Source organism: Vicia villosa, linkage group LG2 (genome assembly GCF_029867415.1).
Source record: "Vicia villosa cultivar HV-30 ecotype Madison, WI linkage group LG2, Vvil1.0, whole genome shotgun sequence".
Classification (NCBI taxonomy): domain Eukaryota; kingdom Viridiplantae; phylum Streptophyta; class Magnoliopsida; order Fabales; family Fabaceae; genus Vicia; species Vicia villosa.
This window is the reverse complement of record NC_081181.1, coordinates 43,637,466-43,650,429: the sequence shown is the minus strand read 5'-3', so window position 1 is coordinate 43,650,429 and position 12,964 is coordinate 43,637,466.

Genomic DNA, 12,964 nt, shown 5'->3' with positions numbered 1-12,964 from the left:
CTTGATCAAGTTCTTTATGAAACAGAGAGATGAACCCTTTAACAGCAATTCTTCTGGACAGAATGTCAGAAAAGCTTGTGCACATAACAGGTACATTCTTAATGACTTCCAGTCCGAACAGATCAACGCCATTGAAGATGGGACCTTGAGTTACTCCAAGAAAATGCGAGGCATTACGATCTCTGATGGAGTCCACCACTTTGCTTTCAATCAGAATGTCTGAAATCATCCTTCCGAAAGGAATGGTTGTTCTTGGAATATGAGGGTACTTCGCCCTTTCATCTTCTCTTGACTCAAGGATAGAGGTTTTCAGATTCTCAAATAGAATATGAGAGATGTTGATCTCTATCTTTTTGCCAATGCAGAAAAGAGTATACTTGTGAGTCGGGCTGATGTAGGAGGAGCAGCGCATCTTTTTTCTATGGTGAAGAGAACCCAGGATAATCTCAGCCCATACTTTATAAAAATGCTTTAAGTTGCCCGTGAAAGCAGAGTCAGTTCCAGCAACCGTAGAGATTTGTTTTGCAACTAAAGTCCAGTCAACTGTATGGGGTTGAAACTCAGACCAACCTTCTTCATCATTAAGATTGTACAGCTTTCTGATGAGTTTCTCAGTGATAGTCACTTCATGCCCTAGCACGAAAGAAATGATGGCAGTTGGGGTCACTGTTGCATGTACCCAAAAATCCTTTACAAGTTCTGGATAAATTGGACCAACCAATCTATCAAGATATTTAGACCATCCTTGCTCAAGGATTCTTGCATCACACTGAAAGCCATTTGCTTTAAGGTTGTTGATATCCACAGCCGATTCACATAAAACTTCCAGTTCTTTCGTGGGTATTAAGCAAGTTTTCAACGGAGCATCATTTTTGTTTAAACGGTTTTGTGTGGAAGTGATGCTATCTTTAGAGATTGAAGAACGAGAAGATGAATTCATTGTGATAATGCTTTGAGATCAAATCAAGAACTAGGGTTTGAAGAGAGATGTAACGAGATGAATGCACAAAAGAGAAAAAAAATTTGGAATGAAGATGAAGCGGGTTAAATAAAAAATTATGCATTTAATGAGAAATGACATTAGGAGAGAGAACACAGTAAATGAAATGATTTAATACAGTTACCTAGGTCGGCGTCTTTTCAACTGCACGCTTTGTACAAACCGTACAGACACGTGTTCATCATTAGATAATAGATGACAGCTGTATTAAGAACAGACTTTACGCCTTCAGATTCTGATCACTGCTTCTGAGTTGATCAAGTTTCACTTCTGGAAATACTCCTTCTGAAGTGTGCAGATATAAGACTGAATGATCTTCTGATCCATTACTTCTGATATACACAGCTTCTGGAGGTTTACTTCTTTGTTCTGCAGCTTCTGATAGGACACAACTGTATCTGCAGAAATTCTTAAGCTCTTTGTTTCATCAGAAACAAGTTTATCATCAAAACAGATGCTTACTGATTTGTCCACAATTAATGTTTCAATGTTTTGTATATTCTGTAGTATCAAGAATGAAACATCAATGCTTCAGAGACAGACAAAAACAGATGGTTCCAAGACTAATAAACTTTCTTTTCTGAAATCCTACAAACAAAGTTTCTTCAACAGATTTAAGAACCAAAACTTGAGAGACAATCTTTCTTCCCTTCAAGTGTTGAGACCAACTTGAATCCAGGTGTCAAGTCATGTTGAATGTTGTCTTCTTTGATATCAAGAGAATCTGCAAAAGAAATAATCTTTTTCTTTGGTACCCACATCTTCTTGGGTCCTTTCTTGTTAGATTTTCTCAAGTTCTGATTGAACTTGGGTTTAACATTGTAAGCAATAGGAGGAACAACATGATAATTCTTAATGTGAGTTTCATGATATTTCCTAGGTTGTGTCACATGCTTCTTAGTGTGTGTACTGTGAAAACTTTGTGCATGTGAAGTGTGCCTAATATCATGTGAGTGGCCATACTTGAACTGATCATACAATGGCTTGTATGTAATTTTCATTTCATCAACAGGTTCAAGTTTGTATGGGGTTTCACCCTCATAACCAATGCCAACTCTTTTGTTTCCAGACACAGCATATATCATAGAAGCTAGCTGACTTCTGCCAATACTTCTAGATAGGAACTTCCTGAAACTTAAATCATATTCTTTCAGAATATGGTTCAGACTGGGAGTGGATTTTTCTGAATCAGAAGGAGATCCAACATTATTGGATAATTTTAAAAGTTTTTTCTTTAATTCAGAATTCTCCAACTCAAGCTTCTTTGTTTCAAATTCAAATTGCTTTTTTAGCTTTTTGTATTTGAGACTGATCTGAGACTTGAGTTCCAGAAGTTCAGTTAGACCGGAAACTAACTCATCTCTAGTAAGTTCAGAAAATACCTCTTCAGAATCTGATTCTGATGTAGATTCTGATCCGTCATCTTCTGTCGCCATCAGCGCACAGTTGGCCTGCTCATCTTCTGAATCATCTTCTGACTCATCCCAGGTTGCCATAAGACCTTTCTTCTTATGAAACTTTTTCTTGGGACTTTCCTTCTGAAGATTTGGACATTCATTCTTGTAGTGTCCAGGCTCATTGCATTCATAGCACATGACCTTCTTCTTGTCAAATCTTCTTTCATCTGAAGATTCTCCACGTTCAAATTTCCTTGAACTTCTGAAGCCTCTGAACTTCCTTTGCTTGGTCTTCCAGAGTTGATTTAGCCTTCTGGAAATCATGGACAGTTCATCTTCTTCTTCAGATTCTGATTCTTCAGGATCTTCTTCTCTAGCCTGAAAAGCGTTAGTGCATTTCTTGATATTAGATTTTAATGCAATAGACTTACCTTTCTTTTGAGGCTCATTTGCGTCCAGCTCAATCTCATGGCTTCTCAAGGCACTGATAAGCTCTTCCAGAGAAACTTCATTCAGATTCTTCGCAATCTTGAATGCAGTCACCATCGGACCCCATCTTCTGGGTAAGCTTCTGATGATCTTCTTTACATGATCAGCCTTGGTGTATCCTTTGTCAAGAACTCTCAATCCAGCAGTCAGAGTTTGAAATCTCGAAAACATCTTTTCAATGTCTTCATCATCCTCCATCTTGAAGGCTTCATACTTCTGGATTAAGGCAAGAGCTTTTGTCTCCTTGACTTGAGCATTTCCTTCATGAGTCATTTTCAAGGACTCATATATGTCATAGGCCGTTTCCCTGTTAGATATCTTCTCATACTCAGCATGAGAGATAGCATTCAGCAAAACAGTTCTACATTTATGATGATTCCTGAAAAGCTTCTTTTGGTCATCATTCATTTCTTGCCTTGACAGCTTCACGCCTCTGGCATTTACTGGATGTTTGTAACCATCCATCAGAAGATCCCATAGATCACCATCTAGACCCAGAAAGTAACTCTCCAGTTTATCTTTCCAGTATTCAAAGTTTTCACCATCAAATACCGGCGGTCTAGTATAACCATTGTTACCGTTGTATTGCTCAGCAGAGCCAGATGTAGATGCAGGTGTAGGTATAGTCCTTTCACTTTCATCAACCATCTTTTAAATGAAGCGTTTTTCTCTTCCTGAATCTTTTCTAAACACGGTTAAGTGCTTGCACCTTAGAACCGGCGCTCTGATACCAATTGAAGGATAGAAAAACACTTAGAAAGGGGGGGGATTGAATAAGTGTGACTTAAAATCTTGAGCGATAAAAATAAAATGCACAATTATTTTTATCCTGGTTCGCTGTTAACGAAGCTACTCCAGTCCACCCCCGCAGAGATGATTTACCTCAACTGAGGATTTAATCCACTAATCGCACGGATTACAATGGTTTTCCACTTAGCCGCAACTAAGTCTTCCAGAGTCTTCTGATCACAACCTGATCACTCCAGGAACAACTGCTTAGTTCACTCCTAAGACTTTTCTAGAGTCTACTGATCAACACGATCACTCTAGGCTTAGTTCACTCCTAAGACTTTCTGCTCAGCCAACTGCCAAGACTTCCTGCTCAGCCAACTGCCAAGACTTCCTGCTCAGCTAACTGCTAAGACTTCCTAGAGTATACTGATCAACTGATCACTCTAGTTCCTTACAACTTAATGTAATCTATTCAAGAGTTTACAAATGCTTCTTAAAAGCGATAATCACAACTGTGATATTTCTCTTACAATTTAAGCTTAATCTCACTAAGATATTACAACAGCAATGTAGTGAGCTTTGATGAAGATGAAGATTCTGAGTTTTGATTTGAACAGCGTTTCAGCAAGTTTGATATGAGTTGTTTTGGTGCAGAATCGTTCTACTTGCTTCTCATCAGAACTTCATATTTATAGGCGTTGAGAAGATGACCGTTGAATGCATTTAATGCTTTGCGTGTTCCGTACAGCTTTGCATTTAATGTTATACGCTTTTGTCAACTACCTCGAGCCTTGTTCACGCTGTGTCTACTGACGTAGCCTTTAGTAGCTTTAACGTTCCTTTTGTCAGTCAGCGTAGTCTGCCACGTGTACTTCCTTCTGATCTGATGTTTGTGAATACGACGTTTGAATATCATCAGAGTCAAACAGCTTGGTGCACAGCATCTTCTGATCTTCTGACCTTGAAGTGCTTCTGAGCGTGATACCATCTTCTGATCTTCAGTGCTTCTGATCTCATGTTCTTCTGATGCTTCCATAGACCCATGTTCTGATTCTGCTTCGACCATCTTCTGATGTCTTGCCAGACCATGTTCTGATGTTGCATGCTGAACCATTTGAGACACATCTTCTGAGCGCTGAATTATGCGTACTCTTTACATATATTTCCTGAAAGGGAAATTGCATTGGATTAGAGTACCATATTATCTTGAGCAAAATTCATATTATTGTTATCATCAAAACTAAGATAATTGATAAGAACAAATCTTGTTCTAACATCTACATCTTTAATCCTTATCGACCTAGGTTACAAAATGTTATATTTATAGCTTAAACATAACCTATACCCAACTGGACTTGGGCTTCTAATCGCAGCATATTTGCTGTTACAAATAAGCAGTAACTTCTGCTACAAACAAGGCCTTCAATCTTTAGCTTCCTAAAATGTCTCCATATTTAGAAACTATATATTCTTCAAATATTCTGATTGATTCTTCAGACCTTTTAAACATATAACACCTTATATGATTTGCATAATATTCAGAGAATATTCTGCATCTGTTAAATTGAAACTGCATCACATTAATCCAACTCAGCAGGAGCGATGTCAACAGCTATTCCATAGGACATGTTATTCCAGAACATGTTCCAACATCTCATAGGAGATCTTCTTGATGTACATGTTGTGTTTTGTACCTGTTTTCTACTAGAAAGTTTTACATCCTATGATACATATTGTTGTTGCTATTTGTTTTTACAAAAATTAAGCCAACCCTAAAAATAGAGAACTTACAAAGAGTAGCAACAAATCTTTTTCTAACAAGAAAGACGATCAAGAATGTGCGGTTCACTTGGTTTTTAAAAAGATGCTAGAGAATTTTGACAGGTAGAATATGTTTTTTTTAGTACACGTGTTCATTTGTTGAGACTATTCTCTTTTACTATCCATTTTCTTGGAGAAATCGTAAACTTCCTTTTGTTGAGTATCCATAGAGAACGTTTGCATAGAAGTGTTTTAGGGTTTTAAGTTTGAAGAAGAGAAACTGTGGGAAGTGAAGTAGCATAGTGTGTGACAATGAGAAAGTGAGTTTAAATAGCCGTAAAAAGAGAGTAAGTTACTGAGCACGAAGCAAAACAAAATGGGAAAATAATTATGACTTTTACCTAATCTCAAGAAATCTCATCGCTTGAAGTGTCACTCAAGCGACGCTTTAAAGACAAGTGTCCAAGCGAATTACAACCACACAATTTGAGCGGACACGAGTTACTGTTTTCAACGTCATGAATACAAAACGTTTTATGACTTGACACATTTCTGACAAAGATAACTTTTAACTAGTAGGAGTATATTTGAAAGAAAAAATAATAAAAACTTTAGATAGAAACCTAACCTGATGCACTTTAGTTTCTGACGACTTCACCTTTCTCATTTAGTTTGTTTATGAATATCCGCTTGGTTCCAATAACATGAATTCCTTTGGGCTTAGGTACCAGATCCCAAACATCCTTTAGGCTTATGAATATCTCTATTTGTAATTTTCTCATACTCATTATAAGATATAGCATTGAGAATGATGGTTGTATTAGAGTACAAAATTGCTGCAGATAAAATATATGTATTGTTATCATCAAAATTAAAGATTGAATGCAAAACCAAATCTTGTTCTAATAGGCAGAACTGGTTGTTAATGGCTATAAGGAAATTCCCGGTGAAGACTATGATGAAACATTTTCTCCAGTTGCAATGCTCAAATCTATTTAGATTTTATTTCCTATCGCTGCATATCATGATTATGAAATATGGCATGGAATGTTAAGACTTATTTCCTTAATGGAACTCTTCTTAAGGGTGTGTACATGAAACAACATGAAGGAGCCAACAAGATATGAAAACTATAGCGATCAACATATGGTTTAAAGCAAGCTTCTAGAAACTAGAATCTTTGCTTTAACGAAAATATAAAACAAGATGGAGTCATTAACAATGAAGATGAGCCTTATTTCTACAAGAAGGTTAGTGGGAGCTTGATTGTCTTTCTAATATTATATGTAGATGACATATTACTCATTGGTAATGATGTCCATACTTTGCCGCAGGTGAAAAATGGGATAAGTAAATGTTTTTCTATGTAGGACTTGGATGAAATAGCCTATATATCGAGAATCATGATCTATAGAGATAAATTACACAAAATGCTTGGCGTAGGTCAGAGTACATATAAAGATAAAGTGTTTAGACACTTTACTATGCATGATTTCAAGAAAGGATTTATACTATGCAACGTGACTTATGTCTTTTAAAACACAACCCCTTCAAGTATGAAGAAATGGATCACATGAATAAGATCCCATATGCATCTCCAATAGGATCTATCATGTATATCATGTTATGTACTAAACCAGTTGTCTTGTATGCTTTAAGTGTAATGAGTAGGTATTAGTATGATCCTGATGATGCTTATTAAGTTGTTGTCAAAAATATTCTTAAGTACTTGAAAAAGACTAAGGAATCATTCTTGATATATGAAATTCAGGAAGAGGTCGATGTGATAGGATAAACCGATGCTAGCTTCAAGATAAATAATGATGATTTTAGATCGCAATATGGTTATGTATTTTGCTAAAACCGCGGTGCAATGAGATAAACAAGTTCAAAGCATGATACAATTTCTAATTCTACAATTGAGTTTGATTTTATTTCTAATAATGCAATAACATGAACACAAAATTAGTAATCAAGCAAAATATTTTCAAAAATAGTGCACTAGTGGAAAACAAAGCTCATATGTCTCAATAACTTCTGTGATATCTTGCTTAAGATTTTGTTGATAAAATAAACCAATCAATAAGTAATAACAACATAACACTATGTAGTTTATTTATTTAGATGAGGGTGCCCCTTTGCTTTCTTGTCTGAATCAATAATCCTCTTTAGCTTTGCCTCTCTTCTTATTTCCTTGCTTGGTTTTTTTCATTTCTCCTTCTACTCGTCCCTGCCTTTCTTGTAGGATGGTGAAGGTTTAAGGGGTCGTGATTCAAATACTCTCAGCGAATTCGTACCTCATTTTAAAGTTTGAGATTTAACTGGTATTTCTTCATCTCGTCGTCAACATTCTTGATTAATAATGATTCTTCGCTGAACCTCTTAATGTAGGATCGTAATGGCTCGTCTTTTCCATGTCCGATAGATCCCAAGCTCTCCACATACTTGAGTTGTCTTCAGAATGATGTGAAATGTGTGGAAAACACATATGGAATTCTCCTTAGGAATCAATCAAATTGTTTCTCAAGCCTCTAAACCTAGCCATGACCCCACTTTTAGAATGAGGACGACCAACTTGTATTTTTCAAAGCACGTGCTTTCCAAAAATTAAAAAAACATCATTTAATTCTACATGTTCTTATTTTTATTTTTAAAATACTTTGAAAGTGTATATGTTTTATCATAAGATACAAACTATTACTAAATGTGCTAATTTTTGCAAAAGAAAAACAATGAATATAAAAATATTTATACAAATATATTTTAAATTATTTTCTTAAGCACAATAATTATCAACATAAATAAACTAAAACCTTCTGTTTTTTTTTTACTTTTACATTAAACTTTTTTCTATACATTGATTTTATTTCATTGAATATTTTAGATAAAAAAAATCAAAACAACAGTCTTAAGTCTTTGTTTTCTTAAATTTTGATATAATATATTAAAATTTGTTATTTTATTCTATAATATATATTAAAGAACTACAAAAAAATAATTTATTCGAAATATTATATATATATATATATATATTGCATTTTATTTATAATGTAATCTTTTTATATTTTAACTTTGGTTAAAAATATCTTTTTAGTGTCTATATTAATGAAAGTAACTGTTAATATAATTAAAAATATTTAAAAGAAACATAACATAATAAATAAAAGAAATAATTAATTTGGAAATTGTCATACCCTAAAATTTGCCCATCATATTTCAAAATATTTTTTGGCTCAAGCATTGAGAAATAAGCCTGACTATCTATCTCCTAAACAACAAGCCCCCGACTAGGGTTTTCTTCCTCTCAAAGTAAAATCAGTTTCTGATATCTCAAATGGACTTCAAAACCTCTCATATGCCTCAAAGCATCCTCATGCCAACTTTCAAGCTCTGATTCACAAGATTGCTCAATCAACAGCTCAAATAGTCAACAGTCGACTAGTTTGACCTAAAAGTCAACTATGGCCAAATTATAGTCAAAACTCCTGATTTTTTGTCAACATCCATATTTTGAAGTAACATTCATCATTTGATCAAGGGTTAATCATGATTCATCAAGGAAAGTTCAGAAATCAGCAAAACTCAAAGTTTCTAAATTAGGGTTTTTTGACCAAAAGTCAACTGAACTTTGACCAGTCATAACTTTCTCATACTTCATCATAAATTCCTAAACCAAAGCTCATTTTGAAGGAAATCCAATTTCGTACAACTTTGTGTCTCACATGGCAAGGCCAAAAATGCATCAGTTGGAAGATATGAGCCAAAACATTACAAGTCCTCCAAAAAGTAAACAAAAAGTCATCTTTTTCAAAAGCTCATAACTTGAACATGGAAGATTCAATTGAGGTGAAACCAAAAGGAGCCTTTAGAGGACACATTAAGATTTCTAAAAAGTCTTATAGAACCCTCATATGATTGAAATTGAAAGAGTTATGGTTGGTGTGAGTTGGGTAAAATTTGGAAACATCCATGAAACTCTAATGGAGAAATTTGGAGTTTTTGAGTATTGGGCCTCTAATTTCAAGTTAACCACATGAATTCAAGTTCATAAGAGGCCCATTGGTCATATATTGTTTGTTTTATGATTTTAGTTTATTTATCTTTGATTTTATTTATTAAAATGCAAAATAAATCAAATAAAATCACATTTCAATGAAACAAAATTATATGATTCACTCATTGAGTATTCAATCAATCCAAAATCAATATTGAAAGGAAAATAACACGTGAAAAGAGTTTGGGAGGAGATTGATCCAAAAATAGAAAAGATTTGATTTCTTTTAATCAAAGTTTAATCTCTCCAATTACATGATTTATTTCCTAAACTATTGACCTAATAAGTTCCATATAAAGAGGCTAATTCATTCAGAAAGAGGGGACGAGTTTGGCAGCCAAAAAGAAGGGTTTCTAAGGTGCAAAAAGTCCAAAGAACTAGGGCACGATCCATAGCTCTCTTCTGCAAGTTTCAGCGAGTTCTAATCAGTCCCTCCTGTAATTTAAAATTCTAGAAGGTGTATAGGTTGCCTATTCAATTTTTGATGTAATAGTAATTAGGTTTTATTTTCTGCCTTTACTTTTCGCATTTTATAACCGTACTATAACTGCTATTTCCTGTAAATATATTAACTGCGTGGTTAGTAAAATAGGGAATGACAACGATTAATTGAATATAACTCACCTAATACAAGATAAATATCTGAATCAAATTCACGTGATTGTTGCACCCACACACCTTTAGGGTAATCCCTCTTATGCTGCCTTTCGATCAAAAATAGTCAAAGTCCCTCGGACGTAGGGATATCTTAGCTTGTTGCCTACGAATAAAATCATCATCAAAAGATCATAGTCCCTTCGAGTTGCCTAAGATTAAAAATGATCTTGTCCCTCGATGTTGCCTCGATAAATGATGATCGTCCCATCGAATGCTAAGGTATCCTTAGTTGTTGCCTTTTATGACTATTCTCAGCAACGCATAGGACTTCCTACCCTCCTTATGGTATGGATAGCCCTATGACAAAACGATGACCCTCGATGACCCTTCACATCCAATGAAAGGATTACTTGCCTAACAATTGGTAGGATAGCCCCTTCAAACGAAAGACTTAAAGAACAAGAAAGACGAACTTAGGGTAGGTGGTTCTTAATTGCTTGCTCAGTACAAATACTTCAAAATACTTTTCACACCTCTTTTCAAAACAATTTCCAAAAGGCTACACTTATTTACAAGTTAAAGTCCTTATTCAAAAATCTTTTCTAAACACACACGACACTTTTCAAACAATTCAAACAAAAAGTGAGCTAAGCAATTAAGAGCTCATGGATAACCATGGATACAAAGGGTGCTCATACCTTCCCTTTGTATAACCTACCCCCCGAACTCAATCTCTTTCAAAGGTCTTTCATGTTCTTTTTGCCTTTCCAATTGGATAAAATAAAAGTCGGTGGCGACTCTTGCTACCCGCACATTTTTTAAAAGTCAGTTCTCTCACCGTATTACAGTAATCCTTATCTTACTCTTTTTCTATGAAAGAGTAAGTTTTTCTTTGGCAAAACAAAAAACACACCAGATACTCCTTATTTTTGGCATTTAATATAAAAGTTGATAAAGAAAAAAATATTAAAAAAAGTAATAAAATTGTGGAAACACCAAAGTTATATTTTAGAGGTCTATCTTTTCATATGCTAAAAGGCTCGGAGAAGGAAGAAGTCGCTTACGCACTCTTAGAAGTAAACGAAAGGATAAACGGGTAGCATTTATGGGCCAAAGCATTGGAAAAAAAATTAAGATTAGAATATTACTAGCTGACTATGGTTCAAGACTTGAAGGAATACGTGAAGAAATGCGACCAATGTCAGCGACATGGAGACATCTTTAATGCCCTGTCCACATAGCTACATGTTTTGACGTCACCTTGGTCTTTCTTACAACGGGGTTATACATTCTAGGTCCATTTGTTCCAGCTCCACGCCAACTTAAATACCTAATAGTAGTTGTGGATTACTTCACCAAATGGGTAAACGCAGAAGCATTGGCAAACATCACGACAAACAAATGTCTTGGAGTTTTCAAAATGAAACGTCCTGGCTAGAAGTGGAGTACCTCAAGCCATTGTTATGAATAATAGAATGCAGTTTATAAATAAGAAATCAAAAAAATGTGTTGGAGGAATAGAAGAGCAAGCAACATTTGACCTTAGTATAACACCTTTAGATGAATGGGCAAGTAGAAGCAGCTAACCAGATGTTGTTGAGGGGTTTGAAACGGGGACTCTAAGAAGCCAGGGGAAACTAGGCCAATGAAGTTACACACGTTTTATGGGCATATCGTATGACCCCCTAGTCGACAACCAATGAAACCCTTTTTTGTCTTACCTACAGTATTGAAGGCATTATTTTGGTGAAGGTTGAGGAGCTAAGTTGGAGGACGACTCATCATTTTCCAAAAGAGCAAAACAGATGTGTAATTAGATAAGAAATAGATCTCTATGAAGAAAAAAGGATATCCTCCACTTTCACTAGCACCGTCATCTAGCAGACCACGAGCTCCACATACAATTGGCGTGTCCGGCCAAGAGAATTCCAGACAAGAGACTTGGTGATGCGAACAATTGATATTAGAGGGAAAAATGCTCAGGATGACAAGTTGGCAACAAACTTGGAAAGACTATATAAGGTACAAGCCGACACTGAGAAATGAGCCTACATCCTGGAAACTCTTGCAAGGGGGCAAATACCAAAGACCTAGAATTTTACCAAATTGAAGCGGTTCAACAACTGAAAAAAGGTTGTTCCTTTTGTTTTATTTTAACCCATGAATATATTCATGAATATAATGATATTTTCCCACTATCATGTCACTTGCATTCATATCCTTTCTTTCTTGATGGGAAATAAGAGGCCAGAAAGACTATACACATTTCTGCACAATTGACGCACCTCCCTCTTAGAAGATAGTCACTCCAATGGCATAGGCGGTGGAGCCTAGGAGACGTCCACCTCGATCTGGGTCATTATCCAGAGGCATGGACGAGGGCCCAACCATTGGCGAGAACGATCCTCTATGACACGACAAAATTGCCAGACACAAATTTTAAAGTCCTCCCTACCAGACTATGTTTATTCCCCCATAAAGGGAATAAGCCAAGGTGATAAAAGAGAGGACATGCCCAACCACAAAGCAACTGTTATACAAAGAAAATAAATCTAAGTACGACAAGTAAAACATTACAATGAACATCCTTCAATTTACTAAACGAAGGATAATGACAAATTACAACGAAGATTTTCCAGGAACAAACTTCAAAGAGTCACAGAGTGCTTGAATGTCAGGAATAGACAACTCCAACTGTGAATGGGCAACCATCTCCTCTTCAAGCTATATTCCAGCAACCAATGCACCTTAAGGATGAGCTATCCAGGGAAAGCTCTGTGAGCGCACTGTCCTTTAGATGGTTTGAACGATTTCAAAACTAGAACTTAGCATTTGTGTACATTGGACTTGTCTTCCTATGTCTAGATGTGTCACTTTTCTTTAGGAAACTTAAAATCATGTTAGAGATTCTTTACATGTTGAAAATTAAGTGTT